Raw genomic sequence first — 16,607 nt, forward strand, 5'->3', positions numbered from 1 at the left:
ATGCAGATAACAAATCAAGTGAAGACAGTTGTAAACTCACTAAGTCCCAATACAGCTGCTATTTACGTGTCACAAAAACGTTCCTCTACAAGTGGCATTGAGAACAAAATTAAGTACATACAGAACCACTTCTCGAGAATACCTGAAATTATCGGACAGTTGGAATCCCGTAACAACGCTTTGCAGCATTCACTCTTCTTGCTGGCTGAATTTATCGCAGACTTCGTCCAGTGAAACTGACGTGTTGCGAAAATAGCGTCAGATAAACTTTGTCAAGTATTAGGCAAAAATCCGGGCACTAAACAATCTGCTACATTGCAAATGTACTTCGTGGTAAAAACATGGAATTGGAAAAGGACCTAACACAAAAAGACATTTGGTGTTTCTTAAGAGGCTTCATCCCGGCGAAATTAAAATACTGCTAATTTTACAGTAATTATGTGATATCTTCAAATAGATAAAAGGTAACTGAAATGTGGAACAAGAGCGCCCTAGACAATATTATATTGCTTGAGGTACCGTTATCACAAGTCACCTAGTGGCTTTCCGTTTTCAGCCGTTTAGAAACGCGAAAATAAATGCCGATTTTCAAAATGGCTCGAAATCGAAAGCAGATAAGTGAGTCGTGATAACGGTATCTCATGTAAAAGGATACTGTCTAGGGCGCTCTTGTTCCACATTTCGATTATCTTTTATCTATTTGAAGATATCACATAATTACTGTAAAATTAGCGGTATTTTAATTTCGCCGGGATGAGACCTCTTAAATGCACCAGTGACTTCTGCTGATATAGAAAGGAACTTTTGGATCTACAAAATGTTTCTCATTCATAAACACATGGCCAACTGGGAGACAAGGCATGATTAGCCTTAACTTCGCCATGTAAAATAAGACTAAATAAATAAACGCAGAGGATTTGAGACGGTTAAGGAAAACGTTCATAGCTCATTGCAACAGAGGTCATTAAAATAAGACATTTTTGAAAGAAAATGACATTTTATTTTCTTAGTGTATATTTCAGTGCGTATATTAAAATTTTAATGCATATTTAAAAAAAAAAAATCGTGCATATTTGCATGCATATCTCGGGGTTTGTGCATGAAAATCCGGGCTCTAGTAATAACCCTGTACAAACAATCCATTAGGGAATAAGACAGAATTTAGGATACCGGGAGAACCTTGAAGAAAGCTTCGAACATTATATTATTCACCACTGTTCCCTTTACAGAGTGTTTGATAAACCTCCTTTCTCTTTAATCATAGTTATGCAAAAGCGACACGTTGATTTATGGTGGATAACTTCGTAAGTATTGTTGATAACACGTTTTTTGTTTTGATATCAATAATTATTAATTTACAGCGTAACATTCATTTGTTTGTTTAAAAGCCTTTATCTCGTTGAACGAACGCAAGAGGTGTACCATGTTAAAAATGTTTCTTAATGAGCTATTGTGGATTGTTGAAGTTACAAGATAAATGGAGAAATGGAAGACATGATATTCGTTTCAAGCGATTGTCGTATTGTGTCCAACGGCCTGGGACGCTGAACACTCCCTGCCATTGTCTAAGTGTCGCTTCGCTTTCATTCTTCTCAAAATATGTAACCCAGACCTTCAAATAACCAGTTCTAGGGCGTTCTCTTAATATGAAAGGCATTTTACTACGTTTACAGACACTGAAATATGTTAAATAAATGGAATTTAAAATTCATATATTTTTCGTGTAACAGTTTATAGTAACATTTTAAACTTTTTTTTTTTTCATGGTGATGTGCTGTTTTAGTCAGGACGTTTAAGGGAACCCCTGTTTATTTGTTGGGAAGTATTTCGTTAGTACAAGTAATTTTAGATATATTTACGGTCTGATTTTCCCCTCACCTTGTGCGGCAGAAGGAAATAGTCTATGTTTACAGTTGAAGCTTAAGGGGGCAGACTACTGAATATTTTTGAAAAACTAATAATTTTTCTTTTGCCCGTTTTTCGTAAGTGGAAAGAGGTAATAAAATGTAACTTATCACAATAATAGATAATGTTATTTTACACCCGAAAATACGGATCGAAAGAATTTTCAGTGTTGCCATCCATAGAAATAACAGTGTGACCAGATTTTGAATTACTCAAAAATCTAGGTAAAGGCAGCGACTAGAAAAATAAACTCAACGGTAATTGATAAGCTATCATGCTGTCTATCCTTCTTGTTTACTACTTTTTAAATAATATTTCTATTTATTTTATAAACCTTACATAAATTCTTACAAAATAAATAAGTCATTACAAAATAAACAGAAACATTATTTAAAAAGTAGTAAACAAGAAGAATAGACAGCATGATAAGTCATCAATTACCGTTGAATTCATTTTTCTAGTCGCTGTCTTTACCTAGATTTTTGAGTAATTCAAATTCTGGTCACAGTGTAATTTCTATGGATGGCAACACTGAAAATTCTTCCGATTCGTATTTTCAGGTGTAGAATAACATTATCTATTATTGTGGTAAGTTACATTTTATTACCTCTTTCCACTTACGAAAAACGGGCAAAAGAAAAATTATTAGTTTTTCAAAAATATTTAGTAGTCTGCAGCCTTAACAAAGAATTTAAGGTAGGAGTAAGAAATCGAAGCAGTGTTTTTAGATTGGGGAAATTTGGTAGTAAATTGGGATATAGTTTTTCTTTTTTTTCTTTTCTTTTCTTTTTTCTTTTTTTTTGGCAAAATGTCACCTTGATTTTTATAACCAAGTGTAAATTAAAACATAATTAAGAATGTATTTCTGAAGTTCAATTCCAGTGTTAACAAATAATAATGACTAATCACTGATACCGCACCATACTACAAATACTAGCCAAATCCAGTACTTTAAATCGATAAACACAATCTATAATAAAACTAACTCTGTGGCCTATGAAATCCGGAGGTTCAATGCTGCGTTCGCAAAAGCTCTCCATTGATTTCTGTCCTTAGCCGACTGGAGACAGTTTCTTGTTTGTATTCCTATTTTTGCAAGATCCATTTCAATACTATCTTCCCATCTACGTCTAGGTCTTCCTAATGGTCGTTTTCCGATTGGATTTCTAGTTAAAACTTCGAAAGCGTTCCTAGTTTCCATTCTGGCTACATGGCCTGCCCACCTGAGCCTCCTAAATTTGATTACTCAAACAATGTTCGATAAACGGTATGTACTATGCAGTTCCTCGTTATGAAGTTTCCGCCATTCCCCATTCCCTTTCCTTTTGGGTCCGAATATTCTTCTCAAATACTTTCAATCTGTGTTCTTCCCTCAGAGTAAGCGACCATATCTCGCAACCACACAGCACAACAGGCTTGACTATCGTTTTATATACCGGTATATTTTAAGCTTCACATTCCTCGATAGAATTCGCGACGACAAAAGATTTTGAACTGAATAATAACACGAATTTCTTGCTTTCAGTCGACATTTAATTTCTTCATGGATTAGGTTTTGGTCTGTTAGTATTGATACTAAATATTTGAAAGTATCCATTTTGTTGATAGTATTATTTGATATTTTAATGCTTCCATAATTTGCAGCATTTCGATCCCAGCGAATTTCCATGTATTTAGTTTCCCCTGTATTTATTTCTGAATCCATGTTCCTGCAAGCCTTTAATAAGACCTCTACATTTCTTTCTATTTTTCTTCTATCATCCCCTATTAGATTTATATCATCAGTATATGCCATAACCTGGTGAATACCATTCAGCTCTAGGCCCTGGTTGCTATCTTTGATTTTTCTTACAGCGTACTTGAGAACAAAGTTGAATAATAACTGGAAGCTTTCAAAATGTGAATATAAAAAGAATGGAGAGAATTGGCTAGGCCGAATGAAAAACGAATGTTAAAAATAATGTGTTTGGGGGGAAGGGGGAAAAAAGAACAATTGTAGATGTAATTAGAAAAAGGAAGAGAAACTGGTCGGAACACTGGATGAGAAGGAACTGTATCGCGTGAACGTGCTATAAGATACAGTGGAAGGAAAAAGAGGAAAGTGGCGAAAGAGTCCGTAGTTGAATGAACGGTAATAGAGAATTCCTACACCAAAACAAATCGGTTAGCTGAAGACAGTGGTGTATGGAAGCCTTTCGTTTGTGAGATGTTATCTACTATGATAAGAGATAACGCTTACGGCGTTTAAAGGCGGAGCTTCAAATTCCCTTTAAACGTTGTTAGCTGCGGTGTTGTCTGTCTTGTTAAAAGAGAAAAACGAGAGGTATATCACCTATTCGCACTATAGTGTGTGTTTAGCCAAGCCCCTTTACGACATAGCAACATCGCGTCATTATCTTCGTTTCGTTATATTCTTAGTCCATACGCTACTCACTGTGTCTCGCATTTTAATAGTGGCAGAATACCTATGATGATAATAATACTTGCTGTTTAACATGTCTGTAATTGAACATGTTTTTTCGCAGATTCGTTACAATTTTAGAATATCCTAAATATACTATATATATATATATATATATATATATATATATATATATATATATATATATATATATATATATATATATATATATATATATAATATATATATAAATGTATAATAATATTGATATATTTTAGTATTGTTTTCTGCAAATATCTTGAGCGGTGTTTTGAAAAATGAAAGAGAATAGGATTTATATTTTAAAAAAAATCCCATGTACTGTACCGCCTCTTCGTGAAGATGATATTTTCTTTCTGATGGTTCTTCTTTTGCTTTCCTAACACACACACACACACACAAATGTACCTAGGTAGCTATATACATTATACATTATATATACAGAGAGAGATATATAGAAAGTCAAGATGTAATTATTATTTTTGCCTTTCGGTAAATTCCAAAGTCTCACACAAGAAGCTCTGTTAGGCAATGTTTGTGGGAGACGAACTGATGTTCAACATATGCTCACTTCTTGGGATTAGTTTCTCTACATGTAGGCCGACAGCAGCAATATGGCCTTCCTTCAGCGTTATATATATATATATATATATATATATATATATATATATATATATATATATATACAGAAAATTCTATCTCTCTCATATTTCTCTGTTCTGCACATTTACACATATTACAATATACAACATGGCGTATTATGCTTTCTATACGAAACAACGCAACACGCTTCTTTTGTGACAATACGAAGCAAGGAGCTGGTGCAAAGAAAAAATGAGAATCTTAGAACAATTGAAGAAGATGGTAATAATGAGAACACCACCCACAAACAACAAAAGAAGGTAAAATAAAATTGTTGGATCATTTGTCGTCCCCCTATCATTTTTCTCGTTCTTTATCACTTTATGGGTTTTCCAAGAGTTGAATTGACTTTTTTTCCCCAGTGACACTGTTTTCATGTAGTTTTTCAGAGATGGGAATAAAGATGTTTCGTAACGTACAAGTTAATCCCAAAATCACAGTTATACAAGGAAAAAGATATGATTTTTTTTTGGGGGGGGGGAGTTACCACGATTATGCCCTTTAGGCTAAAGGAGCCAGATGAACTGATAGCAGTGAATGATTATGATCAGTTGCGGCCATTGGACGTCAAAAGTGGAGGAGGAAGAATATCTGAATATTTGTATATCAATGTTAGTTTTCCTGGTTGTTTCTAACACTTTGTTTGACGAAAGTTTGTATATCTAATAAGATACTATATTTTTCACTTAAAATGTCGTATATCGTGTTTCATATTTTATTAAGTAAATTGACAAGAGCAACACAAATAGGTACTAGCTTTTTGCACTCTTAAACAACGAAAGTGTAAGAACAGATTTGATTCCTTGCTCATGAACATCTTAAAATTCCGTCTGGAAAATTGTGTGATCAGATTATTTAAAAACAATTTCCAAAACAAATAAATAGGAATGATAATATTAATCATAGTAATGAATAATGAGGCTTGTTGTGTGGAAGTTATATTGAAACTGGGGATTAATGAACAACTTACATTTTTAATTCCACACATGCCATTAAATGTATGTTATTACTCATATAAAATGAACGACAGTAAGCACTATAAGCATATGCTACGACATTTAAAGAAACATACGCAATTGCAATATTAATTACTTTGAATTACAATTAAAATGCAATTCCAGTAGCTTTCTTAACTAAACGGGAATACAAATAACTAATACGTACTCACACAACGGCAAATATTATATAGCACATTTTTCTTATGAATCAGTAATACATACAACTACTTTACATTTCCAAATGATACTATATACATTAAGAAGTCACTTCAAAAAGGTGGGGGAAACTGCTCCCTCTTGCCTCCTAATCGCCGCCCCTGATTATGACAGAACTGATGGCATGTGAATGTGGGAGAAAAATAAAAACTTTAAGAAACCTCAGATTCGCTATATTGTCCAAACTCGCGTAGCCGGGAATCGAACCATGGACCCTTCGCACCAGACGTGAGCGCTCTACGACATTTAGTTCAAATACCGTTATTTTACATCCACCCTCAACTGTGTCAAGCTAACACCGTACTTGTTCATGATTTATTTCAAATTTAAACATTTTTACGATACTTTTTTTTTTTTTTTTTTTTTTTTTTTGTTTAAGTACTGAATTGTGTGCATAGATCCGGTGCTTTTATGGTATTATTGCTTGCATTCACTTTATCCATAATACAAACCCATACATAGTACGTACATATGCAAATTTTCCTACATATATGGATGCTGAACTAACCTGCATGCCGGACACATAATACTGGTCTCACTGCATGCTCGACCTTTTTGTACCGCACTGACCTTTTCAGGAAGAAAAGCTAACCTACAGAACACACGATGTTCAAACTGAATGTTTTTAAAAGAAGCAAAATGCTGAACGCCCATAGTTGCAAAATCGTGACAAAAATAACATGTAATTCAGAGGTTGAGAAAAAGTCGTTTTCTTTCAGCATCATTGGATACAAGTACTATCATGGGCGGCAATTAGGGGGAGATGTTGCCCCCAACTTTTTTGAAGTGACCCAATAATGTATACAGTTTCATTTAGAAATGTAAAGTTTTTTTTATATATTACTGGTTCATACAAAAAAAAAATGATGCCATATAATATTTGCCGTTACGTGTGTACGTATTGATTGTCTTCCCGTGGAGTTGAAAAAACTGCAGTAATTGTTTTAATTGCCACGGAAAATGGTTCAAAAATAACCTATTGGAGTGCAACAATTCCAGCGTCCTTTCATTGCACCTTACAAGGGTTCGATACGTTAGTCAGCTGCTTTGAAACTAATTGAGAGAACATTAGTTCTTAAGACTGACTGTTCTTACACTTTCGTTGTTTAAGAGTACAAAGTGCTAGTACCTACTTGCGTTGCTCTTGTCACTTTACTTAATCAAATATGAAACATGATATACGGTATTTTAACTGAAAAATATAGTATCCTATAAGTTATATACCCTTCGTCAAACAGTTTCAGAAACAACCAGGGAAACTAACATTGATATACAAATATTCATGTCTTGCCCCTCCCACTTTTAACGTCCAATCGCCGTCACTGAGTGCTATAACTAGTATGTGCTTTATTGTTAGGGGAAATCCAACAGCAATAGGCACAATCGCTACTTAACAATCTATATTTTACATATAAGTAAATAAATAAATCATTCCATTTATACAAAGAGATTAGCCTAGCCGGTATAACCATGGGATGTAAAACTTAAAGATTTGTAACGCGTATTAGGTAAATGTTTTCCCGGAATCTAAAATTGAAAAAAAAATCATGAAAAACATTATTACTATTGTATTTTGTTGGCGACTTATGTCAATTTATTAATCATTCTAACAATTTTTCCACCCTTCGAATAAATTAATTTAATTACTTCCTATTAAATGGTAGGCTGGCTAACAACTTAAATAGAAGAATATGTTGTGATTTACGTAATCACTGTCCTTCGATATTTACTTATTTGTTTATATTGTAGTAATTTAATTATTTGTTCTAAAATAATTGCAGTTTTTAAATTAAATAAGTGTTTTGCCTTCTTATGCAACATCGAAATATTGAAGGACGTGACGTACTAATGACGTGGATTCAGAACTATAACCGAAGGCATGAAGCCGGTACAGTTGGTGGGCACATATACTGTTACCCACGAGACAAGATTTGTAGCCTCTGTTCAGTGGCGTATATAGAAATTTGTTTCGGGGGTGGGGGCTATGAATATGAATAAGCACTTATATTTTCCCTTTTTACCCTTTAAAACTCAAACAACACGCAAGGGCGTCATTGGGGAAGCAGGGGTTGGTAATTACCCATCCGAGTTGAGTTGAGTTGGGTTTAACGTCCCGTTCATCAGCGAGGCTATATGAGACATGGACTTACTGATTAACGTGGAATCCGAACCACATGAGCTCCCGTCGGGAATCGAACCCGGGTTTCCCACGCCAAAGGCGCGTACGCTAACCGCTTAGCCACGGAGGAGCTCAATTACCCATCCGAGTTTGAGAATTAAATATATTTTAATCGATTGTCTACTAATATAGCTCTATTAGGTAAAAACGGGAAACTCCTTTAATTCAAACATTTACATTTCTTTATAACTAAACGATGTAAATATTCCTTTGCTACAATGACTAAAGTCCCGCCATGTTGAAACTCGTATGTCGATAGAGGATCTTACCCCCCCCCCTCCCCCGAGGCAAATCTGAAATGACGCTCCTGCAAAAACACGTTGAATATTTGTATTCTCATTTCAACTTAACTGATTTCAGTTTAGAAAAAGATGGAAATATTCAGTTTTATCTGTGTACGTTTTTATCTCAAAGAAAATGTTTGGACAAGTTGAAGCTGAAATATACTAATTACAGTTTTAAAGTCAACAATTGCAGACTGGTGAATTTTATGTGGTATGATACACACAAATTTAGCAGTGGATCTAAAGTTCTATTCTATTCATAGAAGAAAAAAAAGAAGTATCTTCTTGGCCTAACTAATTTCCTGGACTATTATTCCCCCCTCTTGATTTTCTTTAATTCAAATATTTACCTTTCTTTATAACTAAACTATGTAAATATTCCTTTGCTATAATAACTAAAGTCCCGCCATGTTGATATCCGTGCAAGTTGGTGTGGAACGCCAGTTTCGCTTATCAGCTCCTCTTATAGTTTTGATGTTACTGACGACGGCAGACTTGAATGACAACTAACAACGGTCGAAAGTATGATAGGAGAAACGAAAGAAAGTAACAACTAAGAAAAAGAAACAGAAGAGTAGAATGGACGAAAGAAAGAAAAAAAAAAGAATGCAGTTCTTACATGGAATGAAATTTGACAAATACAGTATTATTTCCGAACAAAGAGCATAAGAAAATGGAAAGTCAATGAAATTCTTGGAAATGCTAAGGATAATTGTACATGTACGTGGAAAGTAACAAATTTATTTCTCGTGGGGGGGGGGGGCGGATTGAGCCCGATAGCTCCCCTAAATACGCCACTGCCTCTATCTATTTATATTGGAAGAGTTCTGTCAAGTCTCGTGAATAATTCTAATAAACCATGATGCAAGTTTACCATGTAGTTACAATATGGGTCGTTCTTACCAATCTATCTTGCCTACAAGAGGACTCAATGGCAAAACCACACAATAGAAGTCTGAAGGTAACGGACTCGGGCCTACAAAACATATATCACTTCGGGCCCGTGCCCGGGCCGGGCTTGGGCCGTAAATTTTTATATATACAATCATATATTTTGGGCCTTTTTGCGCCTAACTCCGTAAATATACTGTATAACGTTTTTTATTAGACTGTTATTTCTGGAGAACTTTAAAGCATGACAGTGTTGCTGTAAATAAAAATACAATTTTACGTTAATTATTAAGTTTCTGTAATTGAGGCTTAATTGATTATCACACGAGCTCGGGTCTAAAGGCTAAAACATGTCTCGGACTCAGGTCGGGCTTCACATTATAAATTCACGGGCCGGGCCGGGCTGGCCCTGGGATAAAAAAAAACATTCCAGCTCGTGCAGACCTCTACAACGCAACTGGCCGCGGCTTTGAAGTAACTGAGTTGGTATCTGCAGTCCTTGTTTGTTTGTTTCATCATAGCATTAAACTTTACAACAAGCCAAAAGCTTAATAGTATAACAAAACCAATCATATATAAGTAAATACATTACATTGTAAATACGTTTTTTTTTTTCTATATAACAAATGTGAAATAAAAGCAAGGATAGGAATGGCGAAATACGCCTTTAGGAGGAAGAAGAAACTGTTTTGCGGAATCTTGAATAAAGAGTTGAGAAAAGGACACATAGAGTGTTCCATGTAGAATATTGTACTGTATGGGTTAGAAACATGGACATCCCACAAAAATGATTAAAAACGACTGGAAGCTTTCGAAATGCGGGTGTAAAGAAGAATGAAGGGGTGTGGGCTGGGTCGAGCGGAAAACGAATGAGAGGGTATTAAAAATGGTGGGGAAGAAAAGAACAATTTTAGATATTATTAAGATGAGAAAGAGAAACTGGTTGGGATATTAGCTAAGAAGAAACTATCATGAGGGACATGCTAGAAGGTATGGTAGCACGAAAGAAAGGAAGAGGGCGAAGGAGAGTACAGTACGTTACAATTAATGGACGATATCAAAACAGAAAAATCGTACATGAAGATTAAGATGTTAGCGGAAGACCGTGGCGCATGGAAGCTTCTCACGTTAGTTGCAGCAAATAACCTGCCAATAATGCCAGAGTATCTATGATCATGACATATCAAACATTAAGAATATTGAGTACAATCGCCATCTTTCTTTTAAAGCCTATTGATTTATATGAGAAAGTATTATTTCCTGTTCGGGAGCAGGCACGTAGCCAGGATTTCGTGAAGGGGGGGGTCCGTGACATGAAATACTGTGGTCATTACAAAAGGGGCTCGATCATTCTAAACTATTTTACTGGAACATATATTGGTTCGTTTAGCCAGGATTTCGTAACGGGGGGGGGGAGTGACACGAAATTAAAAAGGCCCAGAAGCTCGATCAATCTAAACTACTTTACTATCAACATACTCGTATATTGGTTTGTTAGGACAATAAAATGAGGATATGTTGGCAAGTATTTTAATAACAAACTATGAAGAAATTTCCAGCAAAATAATTAAAAAAAAGTATTAAAAAAGATTTTACAATATTTACGTCCTTCTCCTGTTTATTCAAATATAACAATTTTCCTTTCGTTATGACCTCAATTATTATAAAAAGTACATACTAAATACCGTCTTGTAAACTATCTTCTAATATAAATAAAATAAAAAGTTTGTTTGTGTGTTTGTTTGTCTGTGTGCGGCCTGGGGACCAGACGAGTGGACCGAGAGTTACCAAATTTTGGTCAGGGGTACCTTGGCCTAGGCCCCAGATCAAGACGAAGCGTTTTTTTAAATTTCGAAAAGGGGGGTCTCAGGGGGGCGTTTACCGGAACCGGCTTGGGAACCAGACAAATTGACCGAGAGTTACCAAATTTTAGTCACGAATACCTTGGTCCAGGCTCCAGACCAGAGTTAAACGTTTTTGTCGAAATTCGAACCAGGGGGGGCTCAGGGGGGCGTTTACCGGGACATGTAAAAGTAGTAGAAAATGACCGATATTTATTTATTTATTTAACACCAGATACAGCTCAGAGGTCATTTTACACTGGATATCCAACAACATTAACAATGGAAAGGATTTGGGAAGGTATCGGCCAGGGCCTGTTTAGTAGGTGCCATCCCGGTATTTGCCTGGTAGGACTGAGGGAAACCCTGGAAAACCTCAGTCAGGATGGTCGGCAGCGGGATACGAAGCCACGACCTCCTGAATACGGATCCAACGCTCTACCACTTGAGCTATTAGTGTCGAATTCATATTTACGCGGTCATTGAAATCAATGGTGAAACTCGGATCGCATTAACTTCCAAATTCACGCTATTTGGCTCCGGGCCGGGGGTCACCGGAGGGGAGTGAGATACCAAGACATACAAAAGTAATCCAAAATGACCGATATTAGTGTCAAATCCATAGTTTTCGCGGTCGCTGAAATCAATGGTGACACTTCCATTAGCGATGACATGCAAATTAAGTTACAATTGAATGCGGGCCGGGAGTCAGCGGGGGTTGCATACCGAGACATGTAAAAAATAGCCCAAAATGACCGATATTAGTATCAAATCCATAGATTTCGCCGTCGCTGAAATCCATGGTGATACTCCCACAGGCGTTGACTTCCAAATAGAGCCCCTGTGCGAAGCATGTGTATGTTCAACTAGTTTTACAATATATGCGTTCCTTTCTCTGTTGAATCAAATGCTAACATAACTTTCTTTCAACATAAATTTTTGTTTTTATTATTCCGTCAACTATTGTCAGTTCCAAATGACAGGTTAAAGGGACAATAGAAAATTGTCCTTGAAACAACATGTTTGATACTGCAAGGATGCGATGACGAAAACAGCAGTATGCTTTCGAAAGCTTGAAATCTCCCTGACTACTAGCGAAAATTCTGAGAATTCCATAACTTTTCTTGAAATTTCAAATTCCCTGACTCTTCCAGAATATCTCGCTTACCTCGCCACCATATTGCAAGTAATACAAATCTCCTCATAAGAAAGAGTAAGCAAAAGCTTCCTGTAATTTTCTTTTTAATTTTTAACGCTGATCCTTCTTTTTGTCATTTCATTTTGTTTTATCCTTTCTTAATTTTTTTCATTTCTGGTCTCGAAGGGGGGGGTCCGGACCCCCCGGACCCCCCCTTGGCTACGTGCCTGTCGGGAGGCATCATCCCGACGAAATTAAAATACCGCTAATTTTACAGTAATTATGTGATATCTTCGAATAGATAAAATATAACTGAAATGTGGAACAAGAGGGCCCCAGACAATATTATTTTGCATGAGGTACCGTTGTCACAAGTCGCCTAGTGGCTTTCCATTTTCAGCCGTTTAGAAACGCGAAAATAAATGCCGATTTTCAAAATGACTCGAAACCAAAAGCAGCTAAGTGAGTCGTTATAACGGTATCTCATGTAAAATGATATTGTCTAGGGCGCTCTTGTTCCATATTTCGATTATCTTTGATCTATTTGAAGATATCACATGATTACCGTAAAATTAGAGGTATTTTAATTTCTCCGGGATGAGGCCTCTTAATCGTTTAATTTTACTTGTTTTTTAAGTTTATTTAATGGAGAAATGGAAGTTAAAGTAGAGTAACTCATATTTTTTTGTCTGACTAACATCACTTTTGGGAGTTCGAGGCCATATGGTGTCTGGATTAGACGGATTGTCTCGAGCTCTCGTTTTAGTGCACTTTCTTCCTTTTAATAAAAATGTCATTTTATGCTTTCTATTAATTTGGATTCATTATATACCGTATAGCGTGTGGACAGCCCTGGCGTCGCTGTTGTTCTACAATAATTTTAATTTAAACAATTTAATTTTCCGTATTCCCCCACATTCTCATTCCACCAATTCTTCCATTACCATTCGCTTGCCTTAACCATCCGTTTCCCTTTGCCTAACGGACATAATCGTGAGACGTTAAACTGAAAGATTTATAAATGTCTGAGTGTTAGGGCAGATCCTGGCCCACTTACCCTAAAATATCTAGGTGGGGCCACGAAACCACTAGGACAGGTAGGATTGACCAGTAGATGAGACTAGATAAAATATTAGTAACAAAGAGCTGTAACGAAACAGAGCTTTCGATACAGATACTCTTTCCGAGACGAGACAGAGCTTTCGCCACATCTTTTCGAGACGACACAGTCTCCAACTCTGATCTTGCAGGTAATTCTAAGATCAGGGACAGAGTAGTCAGTTCATTTCCTCTATGACCCAAAATAGGCAATACCGAAGTGGAAATTAAGAGTTTGAAGTAGAGGAATTGGTTGACAATTACGATTACAATCACAAGAACTGGGTAATTATGGCTTGCATACGTGAAGTAATATTTCTGTATTATAAAGCACTTATCGAAGATTCTTTACAAAATTACTACTGCTTTCCAGCAGCGAATCGAGCTCACATCGATCCATCGATTCCGAAATTACTAAGAAATACATATTGTATACCCACTTTTGGGTATAAATAAACAGGGAGAACAGGGAGTAAGTTTTATTACTAGTATTCTCGCTTGAGACAGAAGAAAATATTTCTGAGTATATATATATATATATGTAAGGGAAGGAGGAGATACTTGTAAGAGAAATTAACTACGATATCTACTAGTCCTTAGGTTCGAATGTGAACTTCCTGATTGGGAAATCAACATGCCATTTCTGTGTCTCTTAGTTATTATTTTTTACGTAATCGAATAGCACAGGGATGGCGTTTCTCAAACTGCGGTCCACGGACCGCAAATGGTCATCGTGGTTTGCCCTTGTGATAATCTAAGATTGAACATTATTAAAAAAAAAAAAAAAAAAAAAAAAAACGCACACACAGGAAAATAAAATTCAAGGAGTTGCGTATTAGGTATCATAGTTGAGGATCTCAAAGCTTGGAAATTACAGATGCGCAAGTGTATTTCGCTTTCCCTCCCAGCTTCCAATTACCACACACACAAAACTAATATGTAATTTCTTTATTTAACACTAACATGAAATTAAAAGCTGATTTTAATCATATAATATGCTCAAGACTTTATATAGGGTTTATATCAGTGGTAAAAGTGAATCTGAAAAGGTAGGGAAACGCATGACGTCTCGCCGTCCCCCGTGTCTATCTTTGCCCATTGTATTTTTTTTTTTAAATGGGGGGTGCCACATATATTTTTGGGAAGTGAGGGGACGAGGTCCCCTCGCGTTCTCCCGCACTTTTACCCCTAGTCTACATATGCTTTCGACGGGACAAGAGCAGGGTAGTAGGTAGAAAATTCTGACTAATAATAATAATAAAAAGTTTCCACTTTAGAAAAATTTGAAGAACACACTTCACAAATGATAAGACTGGCATAAAACTGAAATGTCTTACATAATTTGAAAGAAAAATAAAATGTATAAAATACGTGCTATTAATTAGTAAAAATTGAAAAAAAAAAAAAACAAATATTTACTTACCTTTAACATATCTTTCCTAAAATTCCCTTCCTATGGCTCAATTAACAATTTAAATTCACTTTAAAACTCAGAATCGCACTTTTGCACGTATAAATGTCACACAAAAAAACACGAAATTTGATATTTCCTTTTCAACTGAAGATAAAAATATTAACACAATTTTGCATGAAACTCAGTATTTACGTGTTACAAGATTTTTCTAAGAAAGAAATAAAAATGGTTTATAACACAAATCAACACCTTCCGCACTGTAACGCTTTGCTTAAACATAAACTGTATCACTAAAATATATTTTTTCTTAATTTTTTTAAAAGTAAAACTTCCTTAACAGATGACACTAGAAATCCCACACTGCTTTTGTCAAATATGCCGCAATAAACATATGCTTAAGTCAATATTTATGTTACTTTTGTTCCCTAAAATTCAGCTAAGAATATGTCTGGAAAAGTATCAACACAAGCAGCTGTCACGTTAAAAAACACTCCTCACTTCACCGCGAGCTCGGATACTCTGATGATCCGCTTGTAAACGCAACGTGAAAAGCTTAGCGGTGTTGTTGTTAGTAACTCGAAGAAATGCCGACAGATGGAACCGCAGTGCGCCAAACCCAAAAGCAACAACAAACTTACACAACTTGAAACTGTTTTCCTCGCGAAATATTCGTTACCGTACTTTTTTCTTGTTATAAATTTGCATGACACAAAAGTATCTATTTATTTAATAATGCTGATATTATTTTAGTGACTAATATATTTAGAATTTTGTTTCGGGGGAGGCTATGCATAACACGTGAATAAGCAGTTAGTTTTTCTTTTCACCCTTTAAAACCCAAACATACAGGGGTGCCATTGGGGAAGCAGGGCGGACAATTGCCAATCTGAGTTTGACAATTAAATATATTTTAATCGATTGTGTACTAATATACTAGAAAAAAAACGTGAAACACGTATGTCGGTCAGGGGCGGATCCAGGGGGGGGCGATCGCCCCCCAGAAGAGGAAACTTTCTTATTTTATGTATATAAATAAAACCCATCCCGAAGTTTGGAGCCCTTAAAAGTAGCAGTATGACAAACCCCCCAGAAGTCGGTCCTGGATCCGCCCCTGATGTCGGTGTTGGATCTTACTCCCCTCCCCAGGCAAATCTGAAATGATGCTCCTGCAAACTCACGTTGAATATTTGTAATCTCTTTCCAACTTAACTGATTTCATTTTAGAAAAATAAATGGAAATATTCAGTTTTATCTGTCTACGTTTTTACCTGAAAGAAAATGTTGAGACAAGTTGGAGCTGAAATATACTAATTGCAGTTTTAATGGCAACAGTTGCAGACTGGTAAATCTTGTGATATGATACACATAAAAAATTAGCAGTGAATCTAACCTTTTATTCTATTCAGAGAAGAAAAAGGAAACATCCTCTTGACTTATCTAATTTCCCGGGCTACTTATTCCCCCCCCCCTCTTGATTTTCTTTAATTCAAACATTTACCTTTCTTTATAACTAAACAATGTAAATATTCCTTTGTTATAATAACTAAAGTCTCGTCACGTT

The 16,607-nt window shown here is 35.8% G+C and overlaps 1 protein-coding gene across 1 annotated transcript in view; it reads right to left on the reverse strand.

Moving 5' to 3' along the window:
* sprt (PDZ domain-containing protein sprite) overlaps positions 1 to 15,568 on the reverse strand; it is a 328,126-nt gene extending 312,558 nt beyond the window's left edge. The window contains exon 1 of the mRNA XM_081770847.1: positions 15,056 to 15,568. The gene's annotated coding sequence lies outside the window, so the exon portion shown is untranslated. The remainder of the gene's footprint in view (positions 1 to 15,055) is intronic.
* Between the last annotated feature and the right edge of the window lie 1,039 nt (positions 15,569 to 16,607).

The sequence above is a fragment of the Thermobia domestica genome, chromosome 9 (assembly GCF_964235325.1).
Source record: "Thermobia domestica chromosome 9, izTheDome1.hap1.1, whole genome shotgun sequence".
NCBI lineage: Eukaryota > Metazoa > Arthropoda > Insecta > Zygentoma > Lepismatidae > Thermobia > Thermobia domestica.